Source organism: Aquarana catesbeiana, linkage group LG04 (genome assembly GCF_042186555.1).
Source record: "Aquarana catesbeiana isolate 2022-GZ linkage group LG04, ASM4218655v1, whole genome shotgun sequence".
In the NCBI taxonomy this organism is placed as follows: Eukaryota; Metazoa; Chordata; class Amphibia; order Anura; family Ranidae; genus Aquarana; species Aquarana catesbeiana.
In genome coordinates, this window is record NC_133327.1 from 603,680,805 (window position 1) to 603,695,175 (window position 14,371).

Below are 14,371 nucleotides of genomic sequence, written 5' to 3' on the forward strand. Positions count from 1 at the left end.
TTCTGTTCCCCAATGTAGGTATTGGAAGTTCAGTGTAGTTAATGTAGGCATTGGAAAAGAAGAACAATCGGTAGTGCTAGTGACATAGACCTTTTGTAAAAAAGCCACGTGCATGTTGTCCCAAGCCCATTCAAAACAAAGTAACAATTTATATTAACCAACCCCAATCCCCTACCAGGGATAGGCACCGACCAAGGCTGTGGCGGACATTTTCCAAAGTACAGACCTTAGCGAAGGACACTAAGGCACATTTAAATTAAAACCATAAAAAACACTGTCTACTTGCTGGCCTAGTTCTATGAGTACAAATATGGTTCCCCATAGATCCTCCTTTAGAGCTGGCTGACCAGGGTCCCCATAGACCCCCCTTTAGAGTAGGCCAGGGTCCCCCATAGACCCCCCTTTAGAGCAAGCCAGGTCCCCATAGACCCCCCTTTAGAGCAACCCAGGTCCCCATAGATCCCCCTTTAGAGCAGGCCAGGTCCCCACAGATCCCCCTTTAGAGCAGACCAGGGCAGGTCCCCACGGAATAGATTCCCCTTTAGTCTTCTTACTCTTACCTTTTCACCTGTGTATTTCCCAGGTTTTCCTGCACCACACTATAGGCTCTCCCCCTGCAAAAAATATATAATATAATTTTTATCCAACATTATGCTGGAGCCGGGCTGGCACAGAACAGAAGAATCCATTCCAGCTCCAGCCAGCACCTTCCTTGCTTCCTCCTCGGCTGTTCTGAGCCACTGAAACTCAATCCAACAGACCACTCCGCAGCATACAGAAGACTCAGTCACTCCATGTAATAGAGTGGGCGGCGCTGGTGCCACACCAGACGGATCTTCACACTACAGAGGAGAGGAGGGAGCCAACCCGAGCCAGCCATCGCATCAGGGGTGAGGGAGGGATCTGACAGTGACAGACTCAGAGTCTGACTCTACAAAGAAAGTCTGCAGCAGCCGCGGACCCTGCAAGGACCGCTCACTGACACCAGTGTCCGTGTACGGACACCTTGCTGATCCCTGCCCCTCCCTTCACTCTTTTCCAGTCTATACTTGCTTTTTGCTGGTTTCCCCGACAATTCATTCAGCTCCAGGAGCCAAACAAAGTAACAAATAATTCCAGGTAGCAGGTACATGTGACTCACGCCATGTGACACTACTGGGCCAATCAACACTTTCACATAGGGAATTTATAGTCCTTTGTAAGCAAAGGCTCGGAACAGGTTCACTTTAAAAAACAAACTTTTTTATATATCTCAGGACCACCCTGCATAAGAAATATGCTACATATAGTTGGCTTTCTAAAACTCTACAGTGATGCATATATACAGAAAACTTTTCGGATCCCCTTTTGTTCACTAATTAAACAAATTGTTAGGCAGTGTAACAAAGGGCACCTAAGAAAATGCTGTATACAAACTATACTCAGCCAACAACACTAAAACCAAGCACACACACGGAAAGTCAGCCGTTTCAGCTGAAGCCAGCCAGCTTTCGGTACATGTACCACTTTCTGTTCAATAAAAGTCGTTATAGTGACCAGCTTCTGTAGAACGGTTTTACTGGAAAACTTTCAGCCAGGGAGGTCCCCTTTCAGAATACACCAGGAGAGATCCCCGCACCAAACATATTGATTCAGGGATCTGTCGGGTTTTTTTTTTTTTAATCCAACTCACTGGTTGAACAAAAAAACTGAACGTGAATTCCATGCACTTGCCATACACTAGTAGATTTTCGAGTGTACATTTGTATGAAACTTCTTGGTACTTTTGATTAATTGACTTCAAAATGTAATTTGCTTTTAACATTCGATTTTGGAATGAATAGGCTTTCCAAAATGAAAACCACATACACTGTTAGAAATTTGAATGTTCGAGCAAATTTTCCATCCTTCTCCTGTTGAATTTTTCTGTAACTGCCATTGAAAATGAACACCAGTTTAACGATTAGAAAATTGAATGAACGTTCATAAAATGAAAAATTTAAAATGAGAATTGTGGAATTACGGGAAAAAGCAAGCAAAATGTGGAAGGCCAAGGTTTGACTCCTAAGCTGAGCCTTCTATATAGTATGTTGTATTCTATAAGTAATTACAAAACATGTTATATTTAGTCCTAGCACTACGGAGTATAAGGTAACTACAATGCCTTGAAAAAGTATTCATACCCCTTGCAATTTTCCACATTTTTTCATGTTACAATAAAAAATGTAAATGTATTTTGTTGGAATTTTATGTGATCGACCAATACAAAGTGGAAGGAAAATGATAAATAGTTTTCAACATTTTTTACTAATAAATATCTGAAAAGTGTAACGTGCATTTGTATTCTACCCCCTTTACTCTGATACCCCTAACTAAAATCTAGTGGAACCAATTGCTTTCAGATGTCACCTAATTAGTAAATAGAGTCCACCTGTGTATAATTTAATCTCAGTATAAATACAGCTATTCTGTGAAGCCCTCAGAGGTTTGTTAGAAAACCTTAGTGAACAAACAGCATCATGAAGGCCAAGGAACACACCAGAAAGGTCAAGGATAAAGTTGTGGATAAGTTTAAAGCAGAGTTAGGTTATGAAAAACAATATCCCAAGCTTTGAATATCTTGCGGAAAACTGTTCTATCATCCGAAAATGGAAAGAGTATGGCACGACTGCAAACCTACCGAGACATGGCAGTACACCTAAACTGACAGGTCGGCCAAGGAGAGCTTTAATCAGAGAAGCAGTCAAGAGACCCATGGTAACTTTGGAGGAGCTGCAGAGATCAACAGTTCAGATGGGAGAATCTGTCCACAGGACAACTACTAGTCGAGAACTCCACACATCTGGCCTTTATGGAAGAGTGACAAGAAGAAAGCCATTGATGAAAGAAAGCCAAAGGAAGTCCTGTTTGCAGTTTGCAAGAAGCCATGTGGGGGACACAGCAAACTTGTGGAAGAAAGTGCTCTGATCAGTTGAGACCAAAATTGAACTTTTTGGCCTAAAAGCAAAACGTTATATGTGGCAGAAAACTAACACTGCACATCACCCTGAACACACCATCCTCACCGTGAAACATAATGGTGGCAGCATCATGTTGTGGGGATGCTTTTCTTTAGCAGGGACAGAGAAGCTGGTCAGAGTTGATGGGAAGATGGATGGAACCAAATACAGGGCAATGTTAGAAGAAAACCTGTTGGAGTCTGCCAAAGACTTGAGCCTGGTGTGGAGGTTCACCTTCCAGCAGGACAACAACCCTAAACATACAGCCAGAGCTACAATGGAATGGTTTAGATCAAAGCATATGCATGTGTTAGAATGGTCCAGTCAAAGTCCAGACCTAAATCCAATCTGTGGCAAGACTTGAAAATAGCTGTTCACGCCAAGGCATGGAAATCTCCTACATTGGTACTAGCAGAAACAATTCGCAGAATGAATAATACAATGTCCCATGCTAAGATGGTAGCCATCGATCAAAATCAAATTCCAAAATTTTAAAAACTTTGGCATCCTTGGATAAAACAACAGTTCCTGTCAAATTTCAATGACTCTGTCCTGTTGCCATGGTAACAGATTAAATGACTTACAGAGACACCCATTCTAAGGCTTCAAAGAGAACTAAAAAGAATAATAAACTGACGAGCGGGACAACCTTGTGGACCATACCTCTACCTTTCAACCCTTTTTCTTCTTTCTCTTTCCTTTTCTCCACCTTACGATTAAAGCTCATTCTCAAAATTTATTTGACCTATATACACTCTACTTGTAAACAATATGTATAGTAGGTATAAATCATTTAAATACCTACAAAAGTAACTAAGGAAATGATATATATCTTTAATTTAGGTTTACGTGAACCCAATGTTTAATATTTGAAATTTCATGATATTTACCTATATAAACCCTACTGTAAAACAATGAGCTTACTTTATAGATCCTTGTAAACTTACTTTATGTATCTTTATGTATCTTTATAACATTGTATACTCAATAAACTTCTTTTGACAAGGAAAATAGCTGTTCACAGACGCTATCCATCCAATTTCACAGAGATTGAGCTATTTTGCAAAGAATAATGGGCAAACATGTCAGTCTTCTAGATGTGCAAAGCTGGTAGAGACACATACCTAAAAAGACTTGCAGCTGTAATTATAGCGAAAGGTGGTTCTACAAAGTATTGAATACAGATGCACGCCACAATTTTCACATATTTTTTTTTTTTAAATGTTAAAAACCATTTATCATTTTCCTTCCACTTCACAATTATGTGCCACTTTGTGTTGGTCTATCACATAAAATCCTAATAAAATACTTTTACGTTTTTGGCTGTAACATGAGAAAATTTTATAAATTTCAAGGGGTGTGAATACTTTTTCAATGCACTGTACAAATTATTGTCTGATTCATTTCCTAGGCAGCGGGTCTATTTGTTTCCAAATCATGCCCATGATATTTGGTTCTTCGAAAGTCATCCCCCTTCATGTCAGTCTGGGTCTATGTTTCTTGCCTTGGAGGTTGCAGTCAAGGGTTGCTTTCACAACACAGTGATTTGGTTTTCTAAGAGTATGGCCAAGCCACACCATTTTTTTTAGATACCGTATAGAATCTTTGCAATCTTTTGCAACGACTGGATGCAATAAAAACACTTAGGGGTTTATTTATAAATGTTTTCAAACATTATTCACGCAATTTTCACTCCATATTTACACATTTGTCTATTTGGATTTAAATGCAGAAATTTGTAAACCCTAGGTGAAAGTTGTGATAATCTTAGATGAAAACATTTAGACTGGGTTCACACTTGTACGACAAATGCTCCCACCTTGGGAGCTCATGTCGCATGACATGTGAAAATCATTGTTTCCCAATGAAAGCCATCTTAACTGGTCCGACTTTGAGAATGCTCCCTGCACTACTTTGATCCTACTTCAGCCCATTGAATATTACTGAAGTCGGATCAAAGTTGGATCGCCGTCTTAACTGATCCGACTTTGGCATGATGATCTTGAAGGGGAACCCAAAGCAAAAATGAAAAATGGTTGTTGGGGTCTGCGGGTGAGGGGCTTATCAGAACCTGGAAGCCCCCTTTAGCAAGATCCCCAGATCCCGGCCCCCCACTTTATGTGAATGAGTATGGGGTACATCGTAGCCCTACCCATTCACCTAAAAAAAAGTGTCAAAAATAAACACAGTACACAGGTTTTTAAAGTATTTTATTAAGGCAGCTCCAGCGTTTCTTCAGATTTTTTTCTACCATCTCTTTTCCCTCTTCTGGCGACATCTTCTTCCTCTGCCAGTTCTCCTTCCTCTCTAGTTCTCCTCCCTCTGCTCGCTGTCACCTCCCTCTGTCCGCTGTCTTCTCCCTCTTCTGCCAGGTCCCTTCTCTCCGCTGTCTTCTCGCTCTTTTGCTAGGTCCTCTCGCTTTTTTGCCGGGTCTTCTCGCTCCGTTCTTCTTCTGATGTTGATTTGACGCGATCTCCCGGTGTAATACTGGGTCTGCCGTGTGCAATGACTTATATTGGCATTGGGTGGGGCTACCCGCTGATGTAATTCAGAGGCCCCGCCCCCTTGTGACATCATCATCTGGGGCATGATGGTTTGATGGCGTCACAAGGGGGTGGGGCCTCCGAATGACGTCAGCGAGTGGCCCTGCCCAATGCCAATATAAGTCATTGCACACGGCGGACTCAGCATTACACCAGGAGATCGCGTCAAATCGACATTAGAAGAAGAACAGAGCAAGAAGACCCAGCAAAAGAGAGAGAAGGCAACGGAGAGGGGACCCGGCAGAAGAGGGAGAAGACAGCGAACAGAGAGAGGAGACAACGGACAGAGGGAAGAGAACCGGCAGAGGAAGAAGACGTCGCCAGAAGAGGGAGAAGAGATGTTAGAAAAAATCAAAAGAGACGCTGGAGCTGCCTTAATAAAATACTTTAACAGCCTGTGCACTGTTTTTCTTTTTTCCACTTTTTTTAGGTGAATGGGTAGGGGTATGATGCATCCCATACTCATTTACATAGGGTGGGGGGCCAGGATCTGTGGGGCCCCCTTGTTAAAGAGGGCTTCCAGATTCCATTAAGCTCCTCACCCGCAGACCCCGACAACCAATGGCCAGGGTTGTCGGGAAGAAGGCTTTGTCCTCATCAACATGGGGACAAGGTGCCCACCCCCCCATGTTGAGGGCATGCGGCCTGTTATGATTCAGGAGGGGGGGCGCTTGCTCGTCCCCACCCCCTTTCCTGGCCTACCAGGCTGCATGCTCACATAAGGGTCTGGTATAGATTTTGGGGGGAACCCCACGTCGTCTTTTTTTTTTTTTTGCCGTGGAGTTTCCCCTAAAGATTCATACCAGACATGCCAGGCATTGTCGGGATCAAAGTCGGATCCCTGCTCATTGAAGTTGGACAGATGTCAGACTTCAAGTCGCAGGGCAAAGTCAGATCCACAGGGAATGCCCAGGAAAAACCCAAGCCTACTTACCAACCATCTCGCAGGCAACCAAATGAACCTGTCTAACAGTATGCATTAAAAACAGGGATTTAGTCCGCACGCATTTGCAAACGCATGCGTAAGCCACAGAGCCTCGTCACTGCACCCTGGTATCTCTGGTCCTAATACTAAACTATAAGTGTCCCCACAGTGGAGGCACATGCATTCTGATGGATAGATGAGGCAAGGTGGACTGAAGGGGAGCTCACCCCTTCTTAAAGGTACAGGAGCACACCAAACACCCAGTATGTAGCACAATGGCTGCAAAGGTGTTGGTGTGTTGCTGGACCAATACAAACACCAATGTGATATGAAAAACCAAACCTGCCACCGCCCCCATCTATAGCTGGCTATCGCAGTAAGCGGCATTGGAATGCATGCGTTTGCAAATGCGTGCTGACTAAACCCCTGTTTTTAACGCATACTGTTAGGTTAATTTGGTGGTCTGCGAGCTGGTTGGTAAGTACCCTTAGTAAAGTAGTAGTAAGTTCAGCTGGCCATACATTATAAAATTTTCTTGTTCTATTTCCTTTAGGTTTACCTTCAATCACATAGTGCAAAGGCCTTCCTCATTGCATTCAAATTTAAAGTGTTTAGGTTTGAGCTCATATTATAAGGTTTTAGCAAATCTAAAGGTAAATTGTACAAGACAATTGTATAATGTTTGGCCAGCCCTAAAAATTCATGTTAGGTGTGGCTAAAACTGCTATACACTTATCAAAATTCAGCTGGTTCAGCAGGGACCAACCAATTTTAATCAGTATGTGGCTGTCCCCACCTGACAGAAATTGATCATTTGATCGACTTCATTCAGCAGGACATAGAAAATGTTCCTCGATCAGTGGCTGCATGCAATCACCTGCAACCACTGATCAGTGTATTTTGACAGTGGCGAGTGCCGCTGTGAGAATATAGTGTCCCATAATGGGTTCCTCCACCGACCTCATTTGTGTGGATGGAGGAATCCACTAAACGATAAAAATCTAACCGTGCATGGCCAGCTTAACACTGCAAAGAAAATGTTTCCGAAATGAAATGAAATAAAATGAGTTCCACTTTAATAAAGGGCTTTACCAACCTATAGTGAATTTGAAAGTTTCCAGGATGACTTGGTAGTTTAATTTCTTTTATAAGTCATACTTTACTGTGTTTTAATTTCCTTGAAGTGTGACGAGTTAAAAACACTGTCAATTTTTATTGCCTATGTCCCTGTTAGGGAGATCCACTCTCTCTATTTATATTGATCACCAGTGTCACCAGAAAATAAACTGAGGGTAAATCCCAAATATTGAGTTGTACCAGAACATCAATAGAGGGGAAATCTTCCAATGGGGGACACTTATTTTTGTGACCTCTGTCTAAAATTGAATTTTTTCTCACATGTCCTTTCACTTCAATATATCCTCTCACTTCCTGTTGAATTTATAGGAGATGGAGTGAAGGGAAATCTCCGTAATAAACATAAGACAAAAAATTGCTAACAACAGTTTTATCCTTCCACTTCTCTATTCAACATAAAATATGTTTTTAGATTTAGCTTTAGGTATACATTAAATGTGGATGCAATGTGAGAATATTGAAGATTTTGATTTATAGAAATTGACACAAAACATTGTTCTATTTCCTGTTTGGAAATGCAGCAATATGTAGACTTAAAATACAGCTTGCTGTTAAACTGATTTACGTTAGAAAGACACAGAAGTCATCTTGCTATGCAAGACTTGCTTATTTATTGCTAATGGCACAAGACAAACTCTGATGGAAGTTTGCAAGCAAATTCCAGGTTTCCTAAAGAGATAAAGTGCCAGGGACAAGTGTTAAATCTTCACATTTGAAGTTCATTTAATACAGCTGTTAAAAATAATTATCTCATTATCAGGAACATATTCAGAGAACAATTTTCTCAAGGACATTTTATGGATTAGAACTATCAAATATATCTGCTTCATCTATAATTGAAAGGAGTGAAGTATGTAGTGTTGATATGCTGTTAAGGTTTCTAACGTAATGAATTAGTCCTTTTTCAGGAAAAGCATAATACAATGGGTATAGAAAAGAATCGCCCCCCCTTTAAAATAATCACATTTTGTTGCTTTGCAGCCTGAAATGAAAACACACCATTTTTGTTTTTATCCAGCTGCATTTACTGTGCAACTTATAACGTCCAAGTGGAAGATATACCACCAACATGTCAGCAAAAAAAAAAAAAAACAGAATCACTGAGTTGGAAAAAGGATCACAGCCTTCACTCTGTTGGTATATGTCTCTACTAAAGTTGGGAAGAAGGTTTTTCCTTTCAACGTGATAATGACCCAACGCACACAGCAAATATGACCACACAGTGGTTGAAGGACAAAAGGGTGAATGTCCTTGCATGGTTTAGTCAGAGCCCAGACCTAAACCCCATTGAAAATCTGTGGAATGGCTTGAAGACTGCAGTCCTCAAATGTCACCATCAAAGTTAACTGAACTTGAGCAGTTCTGCAAAGAAGAGTGGGCAAATATTGCAAAGTTAGTAGAGACATATCCCAACAGACTAAAGGCTGTAATTAAAGCAAGAGGTGGTCCAACAAAATACTGACATATGGGGATGATCCTTTTTCCAACTCAGTGATTCTGTTTTTGAATTTTTTTTTCTGACATGTTGGTGTTATATGTTTCATTGGATGTTATAAGTTGCATTAGTAAATACAGGTGGATAAAACAAAAAACTGTGTCTGTCTTAATTTCAGGCTGCAAAAAAAAAGTGATTATTTTAAAGGTGGAGGGGATTCTTTTCTATACCCACTGTATAACCAAAATATTATTTTCACCCATATAATCTCTTATTTTCTATTTTTATCTTTGGTGGATTTTTGCTTTTTTTCTACAAAAAAGTGCTGATTGTTCTGGAGTATAATACTTACCAATATTGAGATAACCACAGCAGACACACATGCTTGGTTTCAAACTGATGTGATTTAATGCATAAACCTATGACAGACATTATACTACTAAACTACTAAACCTTGCTATCAATTTGTTTAAAATATGGAATAAACTTTAATTAATATTGGTAATCCTAATGTTCGATTGCGTAGGTCAGCCCCAGTGTTTCAGCATAGTGCACATTGGTCTAAAAGTGATTGTAAACAATCACCTTGTAAAACAGCCCATTCAGTTTAAAATAGAAATGGAAGGCAAAACATTTTTGTATAGATAAAAAAAAAACATTATAAACATTATAAATACCTTTTTTCATTTTTTTTAAATAAGTGATCACATTCCCACTGTTCTCAGTTGCATAAGAGCTGGGAGGAGGAGAAGCAGCAGCACACTCCCAGTGACAGAACAAGTCTGATCTTTGGAGAGCAGGCTGAGTTTCCAGCACAGCTAGAGAAGCTCCTCTGCTTAGTGGGGTCAGTTTTTAATAGGAAAGCAGAGGGACGGACAGGAACACTAGAGATTTCAGGTAAAGAAAGCAATACAAAGAGAACAGGATACTTTCGCATACAAGTACATGGTACAGCAGTCACATATCAGGAATATCAACACTGTCTGTGTTAATGGGGGAATCATGCAAATTTAATTCGCCTTACACCGCTTATTGATGGAAATCAATAGTAACTTGTTTTGCATAACTAATCATTTCAATTTCCTGCAATGCACTGTAATCTGCTGAAGAGTCTGATTGAAGGTTTATGGATAGAAAATACTATGGGGGAGATTTACTAAAACTGGAGCACTAAGAATCTGGTGCAGCAGTACGTGGTAGCCAATCAGCTTCTAACTTCAGCTTGTTCATTTACGCTTTGACAAAAAAAAAAAATCTGGAAGCTGATTAGCTACTGTGCACAGCTGCACCAGATTTTACACTCTCCAGTGTTAGTAAATAACCCCCTATGTGTCATTCAGAAAATATTTTAATTTGGCTCAGTGTTAAATACAATTAATTAATTATATGATTTCACTTGTCTATTTTACAGTACTTGGAATAAAGAAAACTGAAAGGGTTGTCCAAAGCAACCATTAAGGTTGCAAAGCAAGGAGTCTGGTTGTAATGGGCAAAGCTGGCCTTCCATATAACAATATGACCGATAAATGTACAATTATACATAGTGTAAATTCTAGAATTCAGCTACATAGATTTTTCTCCTTGTTTGTTTTGTCAAAGAATCATTTTAGATCATTTAGAGGAAAAGAGAGAGGCAAGATGGACTTTTAAGATGCCAACAAAAGACTTTTCAATAAAATCAATATATCTTCTTTCCAAATGCATTAAAAAAACATAAAAAAAACCCAAAAGGCAATAGGACCCTCCCACAGCAATTAACAGACACCTAACACATCAATAAAGTAAATAATTTGCCGTATATTAGACATATAACAATTTAGGTGTCTTCTGTGGTAGGCAGTCTTGCTGTACCTCAACGCATTTAGCGGGAGTTTACCGCTTCTTAAGGAGGTAAGGGAAGCTAAAACATAGCACATGAATATTTCACAGTACAATATTAATAAACATTATAGAAATATTTATCTAAAGAAAGACACCTCAATTGTTATTTGTATACTATACGGCAGATTAAGTACTTTTGTTGATGTGTTAGGTGTCTGTTCATTGCTGTGGTAAGGTCCTATAGGGAGGATTGTTTTTATTGCCTGTGTTTTTTTTATGTTTTTTAATGCATTTGGAAAGAATAAAATATATTGATTTTATTGAAAAGTATTTTCTAAATACACTATACAGGATGTTGGTGCCTTTTTGCAATCCTCCTTTTTTTTAATTATATATATATATATATATATATATATATATATATATATATATATATAAAAAACTAATCATTTTGGATCAGTCTACTTTTTATTGTTCTGTGTAAGGCCACCATAGTCTACTAGTTTTTTTTTTTGTTTCTGCAGTCACATAATGCAGTTAGGTGATATAATACAGGCATGGGCTGAATATGCTCAGCAAATGAATAATCTCTACTGCCAACAGAATGGGTGAAAGTTTCCTTGTCAAAAGAAGTTTATTGAGTATACAATGTTATAAAGATACATAAAGTAAGTTTACAAGGATCTATAAAGTAAGCTCATTGTTTTACAGTAGGGTTTATATAGGTAAATATCATGAAATTTCAAATATTAAACATTGGGTTCACATAAACCTAAATTAAAGATATATTTCATTTCCTTAGTTACTTTTGTAGGTATTTAAATGATTTATACCTACTATACATATTGTTTACAGGTAGAGTGTATATAGGTCAAATAAATTCTGATAATGAGCTTTAATCGTAAGGTGGAGAAAAGGAAAGAGAAAGAAGAAAAAGGGTAGAAAGGCAGAGGTATGGTCCACAAGGTTGTCCCGCTCGTCAGTTTATTATTCTTTTTAGTTCTCTTTGAAGCCTTAGAATGGGTGTCTCTGTAAGTCATTTAATCTGTTACCATGGCAACAGGACAGAGTCATTGAAATTTGACAGGAACTGTTGTTTTATCCAAGGATGCCAAAGTTTTTCAAATTTTGGAATTTGATTTTGATCGATGGCTACCATCTTAGCATGAGACATTGTATTATTCATTCTGTGAATTGTTTCTGCTAGTACCAACGTAGGAGATTTCCATGCTTTGGCCACTGTTTGTTTTGCAGCCGTTATTAGTTGGATCATAAGTTTGAATTGAGAGAGTGTTAACCATTCCGGTTTTAGATTAAGTAAAGTTATATATGGATCTGGTTGTATTTTTTTTTTAAATATTTTAGATGCAATCACGAAGACTTCCTTCCAGAAGGTTTGGATTACTGGGCACGTCCACCATATGTGTAAATGTGTGCCTATTTCTGGGCATCCTCGAAAACAAAGAGCTGAGGTATTAGGTGAATATTTTGCCACTCTAGCGGGTACAAGGTACCAGCGAGTTAGGACTTTATAATTTGTCTCCAGTGCTAAGATGTTGGGTGAAGATGACTTAGATGTGAGCCATATGTTAGACCAGTCCGTGTCTTCTAAAGTTCGTCCCAGGTCCTCCTCCCACCTCTGAACGTAAGAGGGTCTATTAAGATTTGCTACTCCATATAATTGATTATAAAGTGATGAAATTGTACCTTTAGCAAATGGATCTTTTGTACAGATTGATTCAAAAATGGATAATTGGGATAATGGTGTATCACCCTTTAGGAATGGTGTATAGAAATTTTTGATTTGGAGATATCTAAATATCTCAGAGTTTGGTAGATCATATTTTTCTCTAAGCGATGGGAATGAAAGGAATGATTTAGATGCTATGAAGTCATTTAGTGTCTGAATGCCTGATGTTGTCCAAGCTTTAAAAGAATTTGGGTAGATCCATGCCGGATAAAAGGCCGGATTTCTGATAAAAGAAAGGAGAGGTTTGTGTGGAGATTGTAACTGATATTTGGTTTTTAGTTTATCCCAGAGAGATAAGAAGTGTTTAGTTATGGGATTATGAATTTTAAAGCTGTCTTTAGGATCAAGCCATAACAAGTTTGATATTAATAGAGGGTCATTTTCTGAAGCCTCTATAAATACCCATAATGGGATTTCCTGTTTTGCATGGTATTTGGACAGACTGGCCAAATGTGCTGCTCTGTAGTAGTTAGTAAAATTAGGGTATCCCAGGCCTCCTTTATTTTTGGGAAGATGTAGTGTGTGTATAGGTATACGTGGTTTAGAAGAGCCCCATATAAATGAAGTTGCTCTTTTTTGTACTATTCTCAAAAAATAGGAAGGAATTGGAATAGGGAGGACTCTGAATAGATAAAGCAATTTGGGTAGAATAGTCATTTTGATTGCATTAATCTTCCCTATCCAGGATAAAGGAAGTTGCGACCATTGTTTTATTAGATTTGTGATCTGTCTTAATACAGGAGGATAATTGGTTGAGAATAAGTCAGAATGAGATGCTGTTAAATGAATTCCAAGATATGGGATTGATTTTTCTGCCCATGTGAATGGGAGTGCAGCCCTAGCCGGGATCAACTCCATGTTTGTGAGGGAAATATTAAGCACTAGGCATTTCTTAGGATTAATCATAAGGCCGGATAGGGCTGCAAATCCATCAAGAGCTGGTATTAAGTTAGGACCAGAGACCTGTGGTGATGATAGAAAAAGTAATATATCGTCTGCAAATATACATAATTTGTGTGTAATACCTCCTACTTCAATGCCAGTTATAGTTTGGTTTGTTCTGATGTATTGGGCCATGGGTTCGAGTATAAGGGCAAATAATAAGGGAGATAATGGGCAACCCTGTCGGGTACGTCTTTCGATATTAAAGGCATCAGATTTGTATCCAGCGTATTTTATATAGGCTTTGGGTTTATTATATAATGCTTTGATCCATGTTAAAAAGTGGGGTCCAAAACCCTATTTTTGTAATGTATATTGCATATATTGCCAGGATACTGTGTCAAATGCCTTCTTAATATCGAGAGATAGAAAACATAAAGGGATTTTCCGTTTTTTAGCAATATGTGCCAGTAACACTGCCCTGCGTATATTATCGCCTGCCTGTCTATTTGGCATGAAGCCTACTTGATCTCTATGTATTAATTTTCCTATAATGCTATTGAGGCGTTTTGCTATTATTTTTGCTAATAATTTAATATCAAGGTTTAACAGAGAGATAGGCCGATAATTCACACAGGAAGTATCATCAGAAAGGGGTTTTGGGATCATACAAACAATTGCCATTAGTGTTTCTTGCCGAAAAGAATGTCCTTCTAGAAGTTTGTTAAAAGTTTCAGTGAGAATGGGAGAGAGTATTTCTGAGAATGTTTTATAGTATAAAGCCGAGTAGCCGTCTGGGCCTGGTCTTTTGTTAAGTTTTAGGTCTTTTATGGCGTTAGCAACTTCATCTATAGTTATAGGCTCATCCAAACTGCTTTTTTGATTCTGAGACAACTCAGG

The 14,371-nt window shown here is 38.9% G+C and overlaps 1 protein-coding gene across 1 annotated transcript in view; it reads left to right on the forward strand.

Moving 5' to 3' along the window:
- APLF (aprataxin and PNKP like factor) overlaps positions 1–14,371 on the forward strand; it is a 369,085-nt gene that overhangs the window by 333,815 nt on the left and 20,899 nt on the right. The gene's annotated exons all lie outside the window — the stretch shown is intronic.